This window comes from Monodon monoceros, unplaced genomic scaffold (genome assembly GCF_005190385.1).
Source record: "Monodon monoceros isolate NGI ecotype Baffin Bay Population unplaced genomic scaffold, NGI_Narwhal_1 Super_Scaffold_14, whole genome shotgun sequence".
NCBI classification, from domain to species: domain Eukaryota; kingdom Metazoa; phylum Chordata; class Mammalia; order Artiodactyla; family Monodontidae; genus Monodon; species Monodon monoceros.
Window position 1 is genome coordinate 30,070,373 of NW_021703770.1, and position 17,500 is coordinate 30,087,872.

At 42.9% G+C, this 17,500-nt stretch overlaps 1 long non-coding RNA gene and 1 pseudogene across 3 annotated transcripts in view; one reads left to right on the forward strand and one right to left on the reverse strand.

Annotated features, from left to right (window-relative positions):
* The window catches only part of LOC114895290, a 49,031-nt gene that overhangs the window by 14,952 nt on the left and 16,579 nt on the right, over positions 1–17,500 (forward strand). The gene's annotated exons all lie outside the window — the stretch shown is intronic.
* LOC114895286 lies at positions 6,500–12,716 on the reverse strand (annotated as a pseudogene).

A 17,500-nucleotide genomic window follows, 5' to 3' on the forward strand; every position in this document is an offset into this window, starting at 1 on the left:
GAAATAAAAGAAAGAGAAAAAATTTTTTTCTCCTTCTGATGAGAACTTAGAACTTACTTTCTTAACAGCCTTCACAGATAACATACAGCAGTGTCAATTACATTTATGATGTACATTACATCCCTAGTACTTATTTCTATAACTGGAAGTTTGTACCTTTTGACTATTTTCATCCACTTCCCCCTCCCCTCAATCCCCACCTCTAGTAACCACAAATCTGATCTCTTTTTCCATAAGTTTGTCTGTTTCTTTTTGAAACCTAATTGACCTACAACACTATGTTAGTTCCTTTTGTACAATATAGTGATTCGATATTTCTATACATTTCAAAATAATCGCCATGATAAGTCTGGTTGGCAAACAGCTGTTTGTTTTCTGAATCTATGACTCTGTTTCTGTTTTGTTGTGCTTGTTCATTTGTTTTGTTTTTTAGATTCCACATATAAGTGAAACCAAACAATATTTGTCTTTGTAAATATCCTCTTTCATTCAGTAGGTGGCCTTTTTTTTTTCGTGAATAGATGTTGAATTTTGTCAAAAGAGTTTTCTTCATCTATTGAGCTGCTCATATGATTTCTATTCTTCAGTTTGTTAATGTGGTGTGTCACACTGATGGGTTGGTAGATATTGAATCTCTTTCATCCCTGGAATAAATCCCACTTGATCATGGTGTATGATCCTCTTAATGTGTTGTTGAATTCAGTTTGCTAATATCTTGTTGAGGATTTTTGCATCTGTGTTCATCAGTGATATTGGCCGTAATTTTGTTTTCTTGTGTTCTGTTTGTCTAGTTTTGGTATCAGGGTGATGCTGGCCTTGTAGAATAAGTTCGGAGGAGTTCCTTCCTCTGCAATTTTTTGAACCAGTTTGAGAAGGATAGGATTTTTTGTTGGTTGGGAGATTTTTTACTACAGACTCAATTTCATTCCTGGTCATTCATCTGTTCATATTTTCTACTTCTTCCTGATCCAGTCAGGAGATTGTACCTTTATTGGAATTTGTCCTCTTCTTCTAGTTTGTCCACTTTATTGATATATAGTTGTTCATTGTAATCTCTTATGATCCTTTGTACTTCTGTAGTGTTTGTTGTAACTGCCCCTTTTTGTTTACGATTTTATTTTGGGGGGCCTTCTCTTTTTTCTTGATGAGTCTGGCTAAAGGTTTATCAATTTTGTTTATCTTTTCAAAGAACCAGGTCTTAATTTCATTGGTCTTTTCTATTTTTTTTTTTTTTTTAGTCACTATTTCATTTATTTCTGTTCTGGTCTTGATATCTTTCCTTAACTAACTTTGGGTATTGTTTGTTGTTCCTTTAGATGTAAGGTTAGATTGTTGATTTGATATTTTTCTTGCTTTCTGAGGTAGACTTGTATCACTATAAAACTCTCTCTTAGAACAGCTTTTGCTGCATTACATAGATTTTGGATTGTGTTTTCATTTTCATTTGTCTCCAGGTATTTTCTTATTTCCTCTTTGATGTCTTCAATGGCCGATTGGTTGTTTAGTAGCATATTGTTTAGCTTCCACGTGTTTGTGTTTTGGGTAGTTTTTTCCTTGTAGTTGATTTCTAGTCTCATAGCACTGTGGTCAGAAAAGATGCTTGCTATGATGTATGGTCAGGCCCTCAAGATGGCTGTTCTCTTGCTCTCTGTACCTCCCCTCATCAACCAGTCCCTGCTTTACTCACATGACTCTCTAATCCTCTTAATCATAGGGCTTAATTAGTAACTGCCTACCTACTTGCCCCCTGCCCCAGCTGCTGGTTTCCCTGGTAATTGATGAGCTAATCTGGCATCAATTCACCCTATAAATGGTAGCCGCCTTCTCCCCGGAGTGGTGAAGACTGCTGCCATGTCCTGCCTGCTGTCTGCCACGCACAGTGAGGTGTCGCTCCAGGACCTTGCTTCATGTGTAAGTTTCTCTTGTCCAATAAATCCCTGATGTCTCTGTTGCTGTCTCTGGGTGAGAAAACTCCTGGGAGCTGAGATGTCAGGACATAAGGACGGGAAACAGAAAGTTGTGGAGGTGATCGGGAGGAGGCCGTCTACTAGCATGTGGGGCCTTGTGGTAGCTGTGTATGAGAGATGTCTTTTTCTTCCATTATGTTGATGATATCCTGTTAACCTCAGTCTTTTCCCAGTTTAAAAGTAGCAGCCCAGTGCTCCTCATTCATCTGACTACATGGGGGTGGCTGGTGAATAGAGACAAAACTCAAGGACCTGGATTATCTACAAAATACAAGCATACCCCTGACCTACCACCCCTAAACAATTAGAGACACAGGCTTTAGGGATATGAATTCAGAGACAGACTTGTGAATTAACATGGCCCATTACCCAGGAGCGTTTGGTTGAGGTCTGTGGCAACAGCAACATAATAAGAGTGCCCTTGGGCTTCTGGTCCCAATTATAGAAGGGTGTAGAGCAATGATAGAGTGTGATGGAACAACAGCTATATGCAGTCTACGATACATTACAACAGGTGGGAGACATTACAAAAAACCTACCCGATTCTTTGAGCATGCAAAATACCACTATTCATTTGTATGCAACATATAGGATCCCCGTGGACATCAATAGTGACCAAGGAATCTACTTTATTGGCCATGAAGTTCAGGAATGGGCCGATACAAAGGACATACAGGGGCATTTCCACCTGCCTTACAGCCCCACTGCTACCGGGCTATGAAGAGACTACTTAAACAACAGTTGAGGTGGGAAACTCACTCTTAACACGTGGACACATCCCAGGAGCAGTTATCCCAGTGCCGATGCCACGTTAACCCGGAGGTAACTAGTCAACACTGTTCGAGTTCAACTGTTGACCACCGAAGGACTGTTGCCAACTACAGGTCTGGACAGCAACTCATTTTTGCCCTTCACAGGATCTATCCCCAGGGGAACATATTATAAATAGCCCTGAGGACTGGCAGGTAAGTCCTCAGTGGTTTGGGTTTGCTGTCCCATTGGGGAATAGGATCAGAAAGGGATTTACAGATTTCACCTGTCTTCTACCCAGCCCCACCTCAGATTACTAAGGTAATTAATCCAGGCCTCTACTGTCGAAAGGCACCATTATGCTAACCCTGTGCACTGTTACACCACCTCTCCAGTATTCGGCACTGGCTATGGAGACTGAGGGTGGGCAGGTGGTATGGTATTGCAGGCCAGGACAAAATGAGTAGACAGGGGTGACATTACCTCAGAATGATGTTACTGCTTGTATTTTGCTTAATGGTCATGATCTTCCCTATATTGTGCCTGTTAGTCATCTTGCAGCTTGTCCTACTCTGAGTGAAGGGAATCTGTTTGTGGACTGGGTGACAATGGTGGCCTCACTGAGAAGTGAGTTTGATTGCTGGCTCTACAGCAAAATGCCATTGTCAACCTCTGAGAGTCCATGAAAAATTGACTTGATAAGCTCCTGGTTCCAAAGCTTGCCCACCTGTTGGACTGTCTCTATTGCATTTGTGGTATTTGGTTGCAGTTGCACTTCTACCTACCTGTCCTCGGGGATATAGCAGAAGAAGTATGGGCCAAGATTATAGAGGTCATACAGGGTATTAAGGGTGGAGTGTTTGACCATGCCATTCAAGATGACTGTCCTCTTGCTCTGTATATCCCCTGTTCAGCCAGTACCTGCTTCACTCACATGACTATCCAATCTTCTTAATTATAGGGCTTAATTAGTAACTGCCTATGTGCTTGCTTCCTGGCCCAGCTGCTGGTCTCTCTGGTGATTTATGAGCCAACCTGACCGTTAATTCCCCCTATAAATGGTAGCCTCCTCCTCCCCCGGGTAGCAAAGACTGCTGCCATGTCCTGCTTGCTGTCTGCCGCAAACGGTGAGGTGTTGCTCCAGGACCTTGCTTCAGGTGTGTAAGATCCCTTGTCCGATAAGTCACTGATGTCTCTGTTGCTGTCTCTAGGCTCTTTCTTCAGTCTTGAGGCTGGCAACTACAAGCCTTGCAGGCCTGTGGGGTGCAGCCCAACATATGATTTTAATCTTCAATTTACTGCGACTTGTCTTGTGGCCTAGCATGTGATCTATCCTGGAGAATAGAACTTTTGCTTTTAAAAGACTTGCCTGATTAGACAGGTTGGACCCACCCAGGATAATCTCCCATTGAATTATAGTCAGCTGTTTAGGGACCCTAATTTCATCTGCAAAATTCCTTTTGCCATATTGTTGTATAATCATGAAGGTGATATCCAATGGTATTTACAGGTCCCTACAGTGCTCAAAGGAAATTACACTGGTGTTTACCCCAAGGGGCAGGAATTGTGGGATCCATCTTAGAATTCTGCCTACCACAGACTGCCCCCTGGCCATCTTACACTCCTTATACCACTGAACCAACAGGTGAAAAAGGTTAATCTACTGGTGTTATGATCTCAGTTACCACAGGAAATTGGTTGCCTTTATAATGGAAGCAAGGAGGATTTTCTCTGGAACCCAGGAGATTTTCTCTGGAACCCAGGAGATTTTCTGAGGTTCCCTTCAATACTTCCATGCCAACAGTAAAGATCAATGGAAAGCTACAGGAACTGGAAAAAGGCAGGACAATTGAGGATTCAGACCATTCAGAAGGGAAGGATTGAATCATTCTACCAGTAAAGAATCTGGATGGAGCTGTGGGTTCTGGCTGTGGGCAAGGAAAACAGGGAATAAGTGGGTGAAGGTGGAAGCTATAGACGTCAACTCTGACCTTGTGAATAACTACAGAAACCAGGACTGGTAGCTTTGCCTATTTTCTGTTATATGTATGTGTTTATTCTAACTTCTCCTTCCCATTTTAATTTTATATAACACTAGGTGGAGGTTAACTTTACAATGTAGTCTTTAGTGGGACCTAAGACTGATATTGAGGCCTAATTAATATAGGCAGCAATGGATTCAATGACCGTTGGGGTTTGTGTTTTACCTGGGAGAAGGGCAAGAACTTCACTTATCAGAGGGTTAGCTGTTTCTTGCTAAAATGTAGTTTCTTTGCTGGGCAGGCGTTGAAATGTGTGTAGAATGGTGCATATGAAAGCTGAGAAGTCAAAGGGGTCGACTGAGCTGCTTATGAACTTATTGCTTCCCAGCTCCAAATTCATTCTCCAATTGCACACCCAGAGTGCTCAGTCCTTTGACTACCTTGTAGCCCCAGCCCAGGAGCCTTGGTGATCACCTTGCTGCGGACGTAAGAGGCATACCGCGTGCTTCTGGCTTCATGCTGTAGCAACCCACAGCCCTCACCACGCACACTCCCAAGCATGACCAGGCCTGACTTTTCTGCCCCCTGCAGGGCTGTTCCTGAGACCTTTCCAAGGTGGGTGATGTCTGCTCTGGCTTGACACCTGCAGAAACCTCCCAGCTTCCTCAGCAACCTGCTTACATGCCTTGGCTTGCCTGTGTCCTAGGTGATTGTTTCCTGTTTATCAGATGACCCTAAACCAGTTCTGGCACAGGCAACCCAGCAAACTTTCTCACCAGCCAGTGGTTGTCTGCAACCGCACCTTCTCCAAAATTAATTATCAAGTTAAGAAAAAGGGAATTCTGTTGGTGCCAAACTGAGTATTATAACCTGGGAAGCAGATTCTCAGAAAGCACTGAGAACTCTCCCACCTGTTAGAAGTTGAAGGCATAGACTTATCCTTTTTTTTTCTTTAATTGATTCTAGTTTTTACATAAAAAGTTCAGTAAAAATTGGATAAAGTGATTTTTTTTTTTTTTTTTGTGGTACACGGGCCTCTCACTGTTGTGGCCTCTCCCATTGCGGAGCACGGGCTCCGTACGCACAGGCTCAGCGGCCATGGCTCACGGGCCCGGCTGCTCCGCGGCATGTGGGATCTTCCCGGACCGGGGCACGAACCCGTGTCCCCTGCATTGGCAGGCGGACTCTCAACCACTGCGCCACCAGGAAAGCTCAAGTAAGGTGACTTTAAGTAGTAAATCAATCTTATCAACATAGCACAAGGCTGGCCAAAACCACAAGGCAGCCTGCTCTGGAATATTTACATGATAACACATTAAACCTTGCAGGGGAACTTAAACCATCCTTACAAAGTCTTCTGTGATCCTAGCACGCAGAGGCTTAAAAGCAAAACAAAAGCCAAAAACCAGGAAAGACAAATTATTTTCGATATATTCACATAGACATTAAAATATAATACAGATCGTCAGGGTAAGGGGTCGTGGGTGGGGATGCACATGAGTCTGTGTGTTGACAGCACCGCCAAGGAGGAGACCCAGCCTTGAGAGTGGGGTCAGGCCTGGCCGGGGTCTCGGAAGGGAAGGCCTCAAGGGCCTAAACCGTTGCCTAAGATGGCCTCTAACAACAGCTCACAACCAGGGACCGCTTGTTGTAGATGGAGCTCATTTTTGTGAGCTCATTCTGCAGGTTTGAATTCCCCAGGGTGATGTGTCGTCAGTAGCACAGCCCTGACAGTGGGGTGGGGAGAGAGGGCCCACGGGATTTCTTCTCCCCAGAGTCCCTCCTACCAGCTTGCCCGTCCTCCCAGCCTGGCCCTGAAGGTCACTCTAATTCAGTGTCCCGTTTGGGTTTGGAAACAGCCCCAAACTTCTGCATGTACTTCTTAATGTCCTCCTTGGTTTTGTGTCTCACGTCCTCATTGCACTCCAGGTCCTCGGGGTCCTTACAGTACTTCAGCTCCTTATTCATAACGCCGTGAGTCAGCTTGCGAGCTAGGTGTTTGAAATCTTCAGTTGTGGTAATTTTTCCCACTTTGCAGTCAGGTTTCCAGTAAGGGTTCAGGCACTGGACGATGAACTGGGACATCTCTTTTCTGAATACTTGTTTGCTTTTCTTAGCCAGCTCACTGGAGGCGTCTGCCTCTGCTGTCTTAGGCTTTTTTGAGGTCTTCATGGGATTTTCATCATATGTTGGGGTTCCTAGGTCCATCTCAGCTTCATGCTCAAGGCTGGCATCCTCTCCTGGGCTTTCCCAAGTAAGAGGATCCCACTGAGTCTGCCTTGTGATCACATGGTAGTAGTAAATCTTCCCTTCTGGGTCTCGGTCCGTCTTCCAGTTGGGAGGTAAGACAATGGTTTTTGGTTTGGGAGAAGATGGGGGTGGTAAGTCCAAGAGGTTATTTGTCACAACCATTTCAGGTGGCTGTAAGGGCTGAGGCTGCCCTGGTGCAACTATTGTAGTCACGGCTATGGCTGGCTGTACCACCACTCCTTGTGGGTGAGCTGTGAAAATCTGTTGTCCCTGGATGTACTGAAGACTTGGCTGGGCACAACTCTGTACAGTTGGTGGAGTTGTCTGTGAATAGGGTGACGTCACACCATAGACAGTTGGAGCAGCCTGTCCTTGATAATATAAGGTTGCTTGAGACTGTGCAGGAGGGTACTGCTGCTGTACACTCACGGACTGTTGATTTGAATCCCAAACACCATAATTCTGTCCCTGGACTGGGCCTGGGGCTGGCACTGGCAGGACGGTGACCCTGGAGTCTTGGTGTACCACACCATCACTTTGGGCCACATACTGTGAACTGGAAACTTCCACAGGGGCTGCCACATGTGGCACCACGGGCACAGGTGGAGGGGCAGCAAGGGGTTCTGTAGAATGTCCCACCAAGGGCTGAGAATAATCATAAGGAGAAGGAGAACACACAGGATCCATGCTGGGTGTGGGGAGGAGCACCTTTCCAGCACTAAGATTGCTGGGATCCACGTAGGCCTGCATGGGGTAACCTGGTGGGTAGCCAGCAAAGGGGTGATGACGGCATGGTAGCCAAGAGAGTCATAGGGCAGTGGAGACGTCATTCCCAGGCTCTGCATCTGCTGCTGTTGTTTTTGAGCCTCCCGCTGAGCTACCTCCTGCTCAAACAACTTTCGACGCTCCTCTGTAGAAAGTTGATTGCAATCTTGAATTCGTACTTTTTTAGAAGTTGGTGTATCATATCTGCCACCTGGCCTTTTTGTTCCCCGCTCATAGGCAGAAGGTGGTGGTGAGAGGGAGCCCCTTCGTTTCCTTTTCTCTTTATTTTGAGTTTGTTTGTCTGGGTCTCTCTCTCTTGACCTGTTAGGAGTCTTTGGGGCAACTGTTTGATCTCTGAAGCCAACAGCATCCCTTCCTCGTTCGGTTATTGTGCTCTCCTTTTCGGTTTGCCTTTTCTTTGGAATTCGATATACCTCCTTTAGGTCTTTCCAACTGTCCAGGAGCTTGGTGGCCAAATCACTTATATCTACCGTTTTATGTGGCTGTTCCTGGCTCCTCTCACTCTCCACATCAGATACACCCTCCTCTTCATCTTGGGATGGTGTTTCCTCAGCAATAGGTTCGTCTAGTTTTGTGCCATTGCTCTCTTTAGGCTCTATTTCAGTGTCAGCCTCTGGTTCAGATGTGGGTAGCTTAATGGCCTCCACAGCAATGTCACTATCAACTTTAGATTCAGGCAGCTGTTGTGTGAGTAGCTGTTGTTCCTCTTCTTCTATAGGGACGTTTTCTAACTGGTCAAGGTCCTCTTTGCCATCCTTGCCTTTAGCTCGCTGGTAGCATCAGAGATCGCACTGTCCATGCCATTTTCACTTATAATTTTAAGTCTGCGAAACATTAGCTTCTTGGGGGTGTCTGTGTCAGCTTCTATGCTCAGCTTGGTGGAAAGATCAGGTGTGTTGAGCGGTGTGTGAGCATGTGATGTATTCTTGCTAGAATACCCATCTCCTTTGCTCAGCTGAGGGACAGCAGTCTTGGTTTGAGACCAACGTTGAATAATAGGAAGCACTTTGCTTTCCTCCAACATATTTTCAGTAGGAATGGGTAAATGTTCCAAAGTCTTTATAATCTCTTCCTGAAGCTTCTGGTTACTTTCCCGGCCATCACGTAGTTCTGCCATCCAGATCCACAACAAAGGCAGCCCATGACGTTCCAGAAAGTACTTCAGGCAAGACTGTGAATGTGTGTTCTGTATGAGCTTGAGACAGGTAAGTTTCTGTTCCAAAGTTTCAATTCTAACCATTAGCCAGGATAAGCTGAGCACCTGGTTTTTATCAGAGAGACCCTCACCATTCTCCATCAGAGCTTCTAGCTCTCCATCCACCGAATCCTTCTTCCGAGATCGTTCTTTCTTCATTTTCCGTCCTGCTGCTCTGAGGCTGACTCTGTTCTCTCCTCCCAGGTAACCCCGGCAATTAGCCGACCCACAGAAACATCTCTGTGCTTCCTTGCCGTATCTTTGGAACTGATAGTCAAATGTTAACTCTGAGCCTGAAGGAACCAGTTTGGTGGTAAAAATCCCAACTCTCAGTTGTCCGTTCACAGTCCATTTTTGAGTCTCACAGTTTGGTTCACAGCTGTGATTCATGAACCGGGAGCAATTTCCTTTCTGAGTGGCATCTATTATCTCATCATTCTTCAGGGCCATGAAATAGTAGTGGATGGTTTTGTTTTGTGCATACTCCTTTACCCGGGCCTTAAACTCTTTGTGATCAAGTACCTCTCCACAATATTCCAGGACAAAGGTGTTCGAAGGAAGATCTTTAGCAGCTCTCAAGCCCTAGCCTTTCTTTTCTGTGAGTAGGACTTCCACATCTGCATGCTGTTTTCTTTGAAACCGTCTATTGGAACAATAATCCCCATTTGGACAACGAGACGAACATTCAATCATGAGGAGACGATTAAGACAATCTTCCCCACATGCTATTTCACCTTGAGCTCTTTCATCTTTAGAAAGAGGTGTACACTCACACTGCATTCGCTTAAAATCCCGATGGGATTTATTCTTCTCTCTTTCTGTTAAATAAACATTTTCTTCAATCAGATCAAAGTAAGAAGGCATCTTCCCTTGTTTGGCACATTCCTTCCACCGCTCTGGGTCCCTGAAGTCCTCCATGACACACGAAGTCCCAACCAATGCTGAGCCTAGAAGCACTGCTGTCTCTCCCTGCTCTACCTCCACTCTAACTTTCTTTCTGTCCTGAAGCTCACCATCACTTTCAGAATCACTCTCCAATTCCTGTCTCCTTTTTTTTAAGCGGCCCTCTATCTTTCCTATCATTTTTTTTCTAAGTTTTTCGAAAGATCTTTCTCCTCATTCACAGCTAAAGGAATCACAGCTTAATGGAATTGCTGCTTATTTCAGGTGCTTGCACTGACCCCTTGTCCTTCTGAAGGGACAGAAAAAATTTATTGGACTGGCCTGAAAAGTGAGATCCTCCACGTTGATCCCAATTCTCCTCCTCTTCACGGTCATCTGTTAAGGAATCTGGTACCTGCCCTTGAATTCGATCATACACAGCCCCAGTTCCAGGCGGCCTACCTGCTGATCTTGGATCCCAGTAGCCATTGCCTTGCCAGTAATTACGTGTCCCACTATACTGTTCTGCACTTTGCTGATACTTGTGTCCACCACAGGCTCCATAGCTGCTGCCAGGTTGCTGATATGTGGTAGTAGGCTCTTCTTGTTGAGAGAAGTCCCACCCTAGATTTCTGAGCTCTTCCGATGATGAACGGAAACCATCCACTCGGGAGATCTCACAAGAAGAAAAATTTGACTCTGTTTTTCCCAGTCTACTATCTGGCCTGTTAGGGAAAGTGGTCTGTTGCCGAGACTTACTTGAGACATCTTCAGAATCATCAGGAGAATAAACTGGCAGCTCTTCTTGCCGCCTAGAAGTTATTTTGGCTTTCGCTGCTTCCTCAGAATTTGGGTGACCTAGAGGGTCAGATTTTATGTCTGTATGACTTGTACTATCAACCCCATCACTCTGAGGATGAGCAATTTCAGACAGGTGATTATCTATCTGTTTTCGGCTGGGCTGTGTAAAAGAGATTTCTGAATTCTTCTCTGTTGCTTTATTAAAGAAGAACTTCTCAGTTTGAGGACAGGCTTTACTTGCTATACTCTCAAATTTTTCCTCAAATGAGTGCCTCCTTGGCTCCAATCGCTCATCTTCCCAGTGGTCAGAATAGTGTCTGTAACTTTGACTGCTCCGAGAAGAAGAAGGACTTGTTTCTTCCATGGTCAAAGTAGAATTCTTTGGCACAACCACAACAGACTGAAGACGGTTTCTTGGAATACTGCTATCATCAAAATCTGTATCTTCTGAATCACTTTCATCTCTTGAACTTTTGGAAGAACCAGAATAGTCTTCATGGACAGTGGATACAATCTCTGAGGCATGACCACTACTGTCACATTTTAAGGTATATGTTACACCATCACTGTCCTCCATGATTAAATTCAAATCACAAGAAGAAAATACAACTTCTGAGTCATCAGAAGTATGTGTATGTCCTCTTCCACCTTCTTCATCTAAAGAGATTTCTGGTCTTCCTCTTCTATCAGGCAGTATGGACATCCCTTCTTCTTGAGCCTCTTGCACACATTTCCCAGATAGTCCATTATTATGCCTGTTTTCCCAGGAAGCAAATCCTCTTCCTGAATCAGGAAGGCCACTAGCTACTTCTATTATTTCTTTCTCTGCATGCTTTAAAAACTCTGCGCTTTTACTCTTCAGCACAGCATCCAAAACTGGAGATGTATTCTCTCCACATTGCAAGAGAGTTAAACTGTCTACGTTTGTCCCTGCTGGAAGACTCTGAAGAGATGAAGCAATACATGAGCTCCCTGTAGGTGGTTATAAATCATCAAAATGATTAACAGAAGCTGAACTAGTACTACCAACACTCTGCTTATATTCTCCACATGCAAATTTTGAGTGCTGATCTGTCAGACTTCCATTATCACATATAACTGTTTTTGATTTCAAATGCACATTCATAAAGCTATTTGAAGAAATCTTCATTACTAAAGGCTCAGTATTTTCAGCTCCGGAATGACACAAAGAAGGACGGTTGTCATTTGAAGTACAGTAAATATCTGAATCTTTGGTTTTACAGCAAGAAACTCTCACATCAACTGGTTCTTTAACTATTGTTTCGGAATGATCTATAGTCATAACTGGCAAAGGTATGAGTTGATCCTGGTGTGGCGACACTGGAGGTTCTGTTTCTCTAAATGGGCTTTCTGACTTACTATGCTGCATGCGAGTATCATCCAAGTCTTTTTCTTTACATCTATTAATGTTTTGAAATCCATTTGATGAAAGCATGCACGTTTTGACCAAAGGGGAACCTCTGATCCAGTCACACTATCATCAGAAGACATCAAAACAGTGTCACGTTTAGAAGCGCAAAATGCTGCCAAATCAGATTCGGCCCCAGGAGATCCGTTTGTATTAAATTCGGTGGGACAATAACTTCTTAATTGATCATTCTTCACTTTACATAAAGAGTCTAATTCCTTAATACTATCATGGCTATCATGTCCTATAAATTCAGACTTAAAAACAGGTGATTCATCTAGCTTTTTAAAAGTAGGTGAATCATTTAATCGATTTGATGGAGATGGAGACCCAATCTTCTCTCTTTCAGGAACTTTACTAATCACTCTTAATTCACTACCTTTAGAACAAGGAGTCTGTAAACTAAAAGAATGAGACTGTTTGATTTCCTCATTCAATTCTGTACAACAGAAAGAATTTTTAAATTTATCAGACTTGGGTGCAGGTTTTGAAGGGGCAGATTTATAACGGGAAGCACTCTTACCGTGCTTGGAATATGATGACCCGCGTCGGAATCCCTGTTCATTAGTGGGAGAATAACATCTTTTCATTGCTTCATTTTCTGAAGTCCTTTTGGATTCTCCTTCTAATTTTGAAGAATCCTTTCCTCTTTTTTCCATCTCTAAGTAAGAGGACTCAGTTTTACAGTATCCATCAGTCTTGCCCTGTTACTGGTATATGGCCGAGACTAGCGTGCCCTCTCTTGATAAGGGGAGCTCCTATGGTAACGACCATCATAATGAGAGTCGTCATAATGGGACCGTTCTGACAAGAATAGGGTGATCTAGTTCTAGAACCTCTGTCAGATCTAAAACGAGACCTGCTCCGCCTTCGCTCTCTCTCTGATCTACAGCGAGAAGATATGTAACGAGTATCTCTTTCAAGTTTTGAGTAGCTAAAATACTTATCATCTCTCTCTGTTTTAGATCGTGAAGATTTCAGGAGCTCTGCTTAATGTGTAATGCAGATGCACACTGGGCATTAGGGAGGGAGAAGGCCCGAACAGAATTCTGTGTTTAATTTTTTTTGTCCTGCCTTTAAATTTTATTCCATCAGAGGTATGAATGCCAGAGGGGGATCCTCTTCCAAGCTTGCCTTTCCTTGGGTACTCTCCCTCTGCCCTAGGGTACTGTTAAGAGTTCTCAACACGCAGTCATCCCTCAGCATGAGCAAGGAATTTGTCCTAAGGCTCCCCCTGCCCCGCCAGTCCCCTGCGATTGCTGAAGTCTCTTATGTAAAATGGAGTAGTACAGTCTGCCCTCAGTACCCTGGGGCTCCACATTGGAGGATTCTGCATACGAGGATTCAATCTACTGCTATTCAATTTACGGTTGGTTGAATCCGGGGTGCAGAACCCGTGGATACAGAGGGGTAATTGTATTTATTTCACTCTATTATAGCTTAACAATTCTGGTTAAATTTACTGTGTTCTGTCTCCTGGTTGGACCTAGATTGGTAGAGGTGTGATGATTTGCTTGAGTTTGGGACAAAGAAGTGAGCATGAGTAGCACTTTCTCCCCTCTCGTTGGGAATAAGCTGCTCACAGAAAGCATGCATTGGGCCCCATTTCTCCATAAGTCTTACAAGGGCAGGCGGCAAAATAGTCTGGGCCCAGTGCTGTCTGCGGCTGGATGCGTATGTCTGTATCATTATGGGGCTCAGTGTAAGGAAGCCCTCTTTTACACAGATATAAGGCTGAAATTAGAGAATGAGGGTTATTAGTAATAAAGATAATACATCATGTTCCACATACCTCTTGTCTACTTATGAATTACTTTAGAACCTGGGTGCGGAAGAGGTTAACATGCTTCACTTAAGGGAAGAAGCTTATTACTATTTCTTTTGACAAGTTGAGTGTGAATTGGCTTTATCACTTTCTAGGCTTGTTCTATTCATAATTAACATATATTGAAACTTACATTAATATAAACAAACAATCCTGCAATATTTGCTGTCAGAAAATAGATAAGGGACAACCTTCAAATCCAACTTTTGTGTAGTTGGGCCTTCAACTATTAGCAGGTTTTAGTTATTTTTCTAAGTCTCTTATGCTTTTCATGGTGAGTTGAATATCTTTATTATAAAAAAAAAAGTTTCTCTGTAAAACTAAACGTTTTAAAGAACCTATACAACATACATAAGGGTCCCAAAATGCTCGCTTTTCATAAAAATGACATCTATTTCCATAGACGAGTTCACCAACATCCTGACAGCTGATGGAAAAGTGACACATAGGCTTTAGGGTCTAGATCACAGATTCTGTCATCTAGGAAGCTTTCAAGTACAGCAAGTAATAGAAAAACCCAACTGAGAATGGCTTACATAGAGCGAACCAATTAACTTCCTTTGAAACCACAGAGATACATGTGGCTAGGAGTGAGACTAGACGCTCACATAATGTGACTTAGAACCTAGTTTCTTTCAGTTTTTAACTGTCACTTCCCTGGTGTTGACTGTTTTTGGACAAACTCCCTCCCTCCCCCCCACCCCCCAGTTCATAATCCTAAACTGACTTTGAGGAACTCTAAGAATTACATCTTTTTGTGAAACAGAGAATCTATATCATATATTCAGCGAAAGTGTCTAAGAGTCACTGATTGGACCAACTTAGGTAATCGTGCCAGTTCCAAAACATTCAGAGGTGGCACATTCAGATTGGCTCTATGAATCAGGGCCTTTCTCTGGGGCAGGTGAGGCCCATTTTCCAACTAAATCACAACGGTGAGAATGGAGAGACAGGGTAGGTACTGAAAAGAAATTCAGGCTATTACTCCAAGAAGGAAGAAAAATAGATACTGGGCAGCCATATAACAGGTATTCATTATAGGTACTTCCAGAGTCTATTTCCTATTTACTCAAAGAAATTTAAGACTTTAGGTAACCCCAAAATTCACATATTTTCTACATGTTACCTAACACATTTTTAGAAAATAAAAAGGTAAAATAATGTGAAACGATTTAATTTCTATAAGTGATCTTATAATCAAAGAGACCTTGCTACAAAAGTGAAATTTTATCTAGAGGATTTTATATTCAGTAAAGTGTTCACATTCAAGAGCAAATTCCCATTCTGATGATTCATGAAGTCACTTGTGATATTCCTTCTTTAGTGTGGTGTTTATATAAAAACATGGGTCTTTAAAATTGCCATGGCAAAAACACATATTGAAGCTTGATAGCCTTCTTTTCACAAAGCATGGTTTCCATCATTGCCTTGGATCACACTGTACCTTATGTTCATTCTCTGGTACAGAGCTCCAGCAGCTTTTTTTCTTTTTCTCTTGCCCTGCATCTTAACCTTCAAGCATTCTCCTACAGTCATGTTCTGGTTTTCCCTTTGTCAGCCTCTGCCTCCTAGACTCCTAGTACTTTTTTCAAGCTAAAGTTCTTTACCTTTATCTGCTGAAATCCAAGAAAGAGCCTGTAGTGAGATGAAGACTTGCAGTTTTCCCCACCTGCTTAGTTGCTTGCAATCTGTCTTCAGCTGCTACAATTTGAATCTGCCTCAAGTTATCAGTGGCATTAATCTTCATCCTACCAAAATATTTACATGGTTGATAACCCCTTTTTCTTTGATCCTCTTATCTGACTGGTCTTCCTCTGTCAGTCCTAAGACATAGTCATGTCTTTCTGTTCTATTAATTTCTCTCACTGCTCTTTTATGCATCAAATAGACAGGTTAAGTAAGGCTCTGAAAGTACTCATCTTTCTGGTCTCAATCTTTCAACTTCCTCTTCCACTTCTTGTTCCATTACCACATTGACTATTCACTGCTCAAGACATGTCATCTGTGCTTTTTTCCAAGGTTCCCTTGGAAATATCTTCCTTCAAGGCTCAGCTTAAATATTTTTCCTCCATGACCCCTGCTCTAGTTTCCTCCAAACTTGAACTACCTCCAACTCCGTTAACCAGGCCCATGCTCTATCACCAGCTCTTGACCGAATATTTGTGAAAGCTCTCTAGCTAGTATCCCTGCTTCTTGCCTGTCTTCTACTTGTTTCTCCATACTGCCACTAGAACTGTCTCTCATACAATCTGAACCCCTCATCATGGCCTCTAAGATCTTGCTCCTGCTAATGTCTATTGGCCCAGGAACTGTGCTAAGAACTTTACTTGAATTAATCCATTTAATCCTATGAGCTACATACTCTTTTAAATTTTTACATCTTTATTGGAGTATAATTGCTTTACAATGTTGCTTTCGTTTCTGCTGTATAACAAAGTGAATCAGCTATATGTATACATATATCCCCATATCCCTTCCCTCTTGAGCCTCCCTCCCCTCCCTATCCCACCCCTCTAGGTGGTCACAAAGCACCGAGCTGATCTCCCTGTGCTATGCGGCTGCGTCCCACTAGCTATCTATTTTACATTTGGTAGTGTATTTATGTCCATGCCACTCTCTCACTTCGTCCCAGCTTCCCCTTCAGCCACCGCGTGTCCTCAAGTCCATTCTCTATGTCTGCGTATTTACTCCTGTCCTGCCCCTAGGTTCATCAGAACCTTTTTTTTTTTTAAGATTCCATATATATGTGTTAGCATATGGTATTTGTTTTTCTCTTTCTGACTTACTTCGCTCTCTGACAGACTCTAGGTCCATCCACCTCACTACAAATAACTCAATTTTGTTTCTTTTTATGGCTGTAATATTCCATTGTGTATATGTGCTACATCTTCTTTATCCATTCATCTGTCGATGGACACTTAGGTTGCTTCCATGTCCTGGCTATTGTAAATAGTGCTGCAGTGAACATTGTGATACATATCTGTTTTTGAATTATGGTTTCCTTAGGGTATATGCCCAGTAGTGGGATTGCTGGGTCGTATGACAGTTCTATTTTTAGTTTTTTAAAGAACCTCCATACTCTTCTCCATAGTGGTTGTATCAATTTACATTCCCATCAACAGTGCAAGAGGGTTCCCTTTTCTCCACAACCCCTCCAGCATTTACTGTTTGTAGATTTTTTTGATGATGGCCATTCTGACCGGTGTGAGATGACATCTCATTGTAGTTTACATTTGCATTTCTCTGATGATTAATGATGTTGAGCATGCTTTTGTGCGTTTGTTGGCAATCTGTTTATCTTCTTTGGAGAAATGTCTGTTTAGGTCTTCTGCCCATTTTTGGATTGAGTTGTTTGTTTTTTTGTTATTGAGCTGCATGAGCTGCTTGTAAATTTTGGAGATTAATCCTTTGTCAGTTGCTTCATTTGCAAATATTTTCTCCCATTCTGAGGGATGTCTTTTCGTCTTGTGTAAGATTTCCTTGGCTGTGCAAAAGCTTTGAAGTTTCATTAGGTCCCATTTGTTTATTTTTGTTTTTAGTTCCATTTCTCTAGGAGGTGGGTCAAAAAGGATCTTGCTGTGATTTATGTCATAGAGTGTTCTGCCTATGTTTTCCTCTAAGAGTTTGATAGTT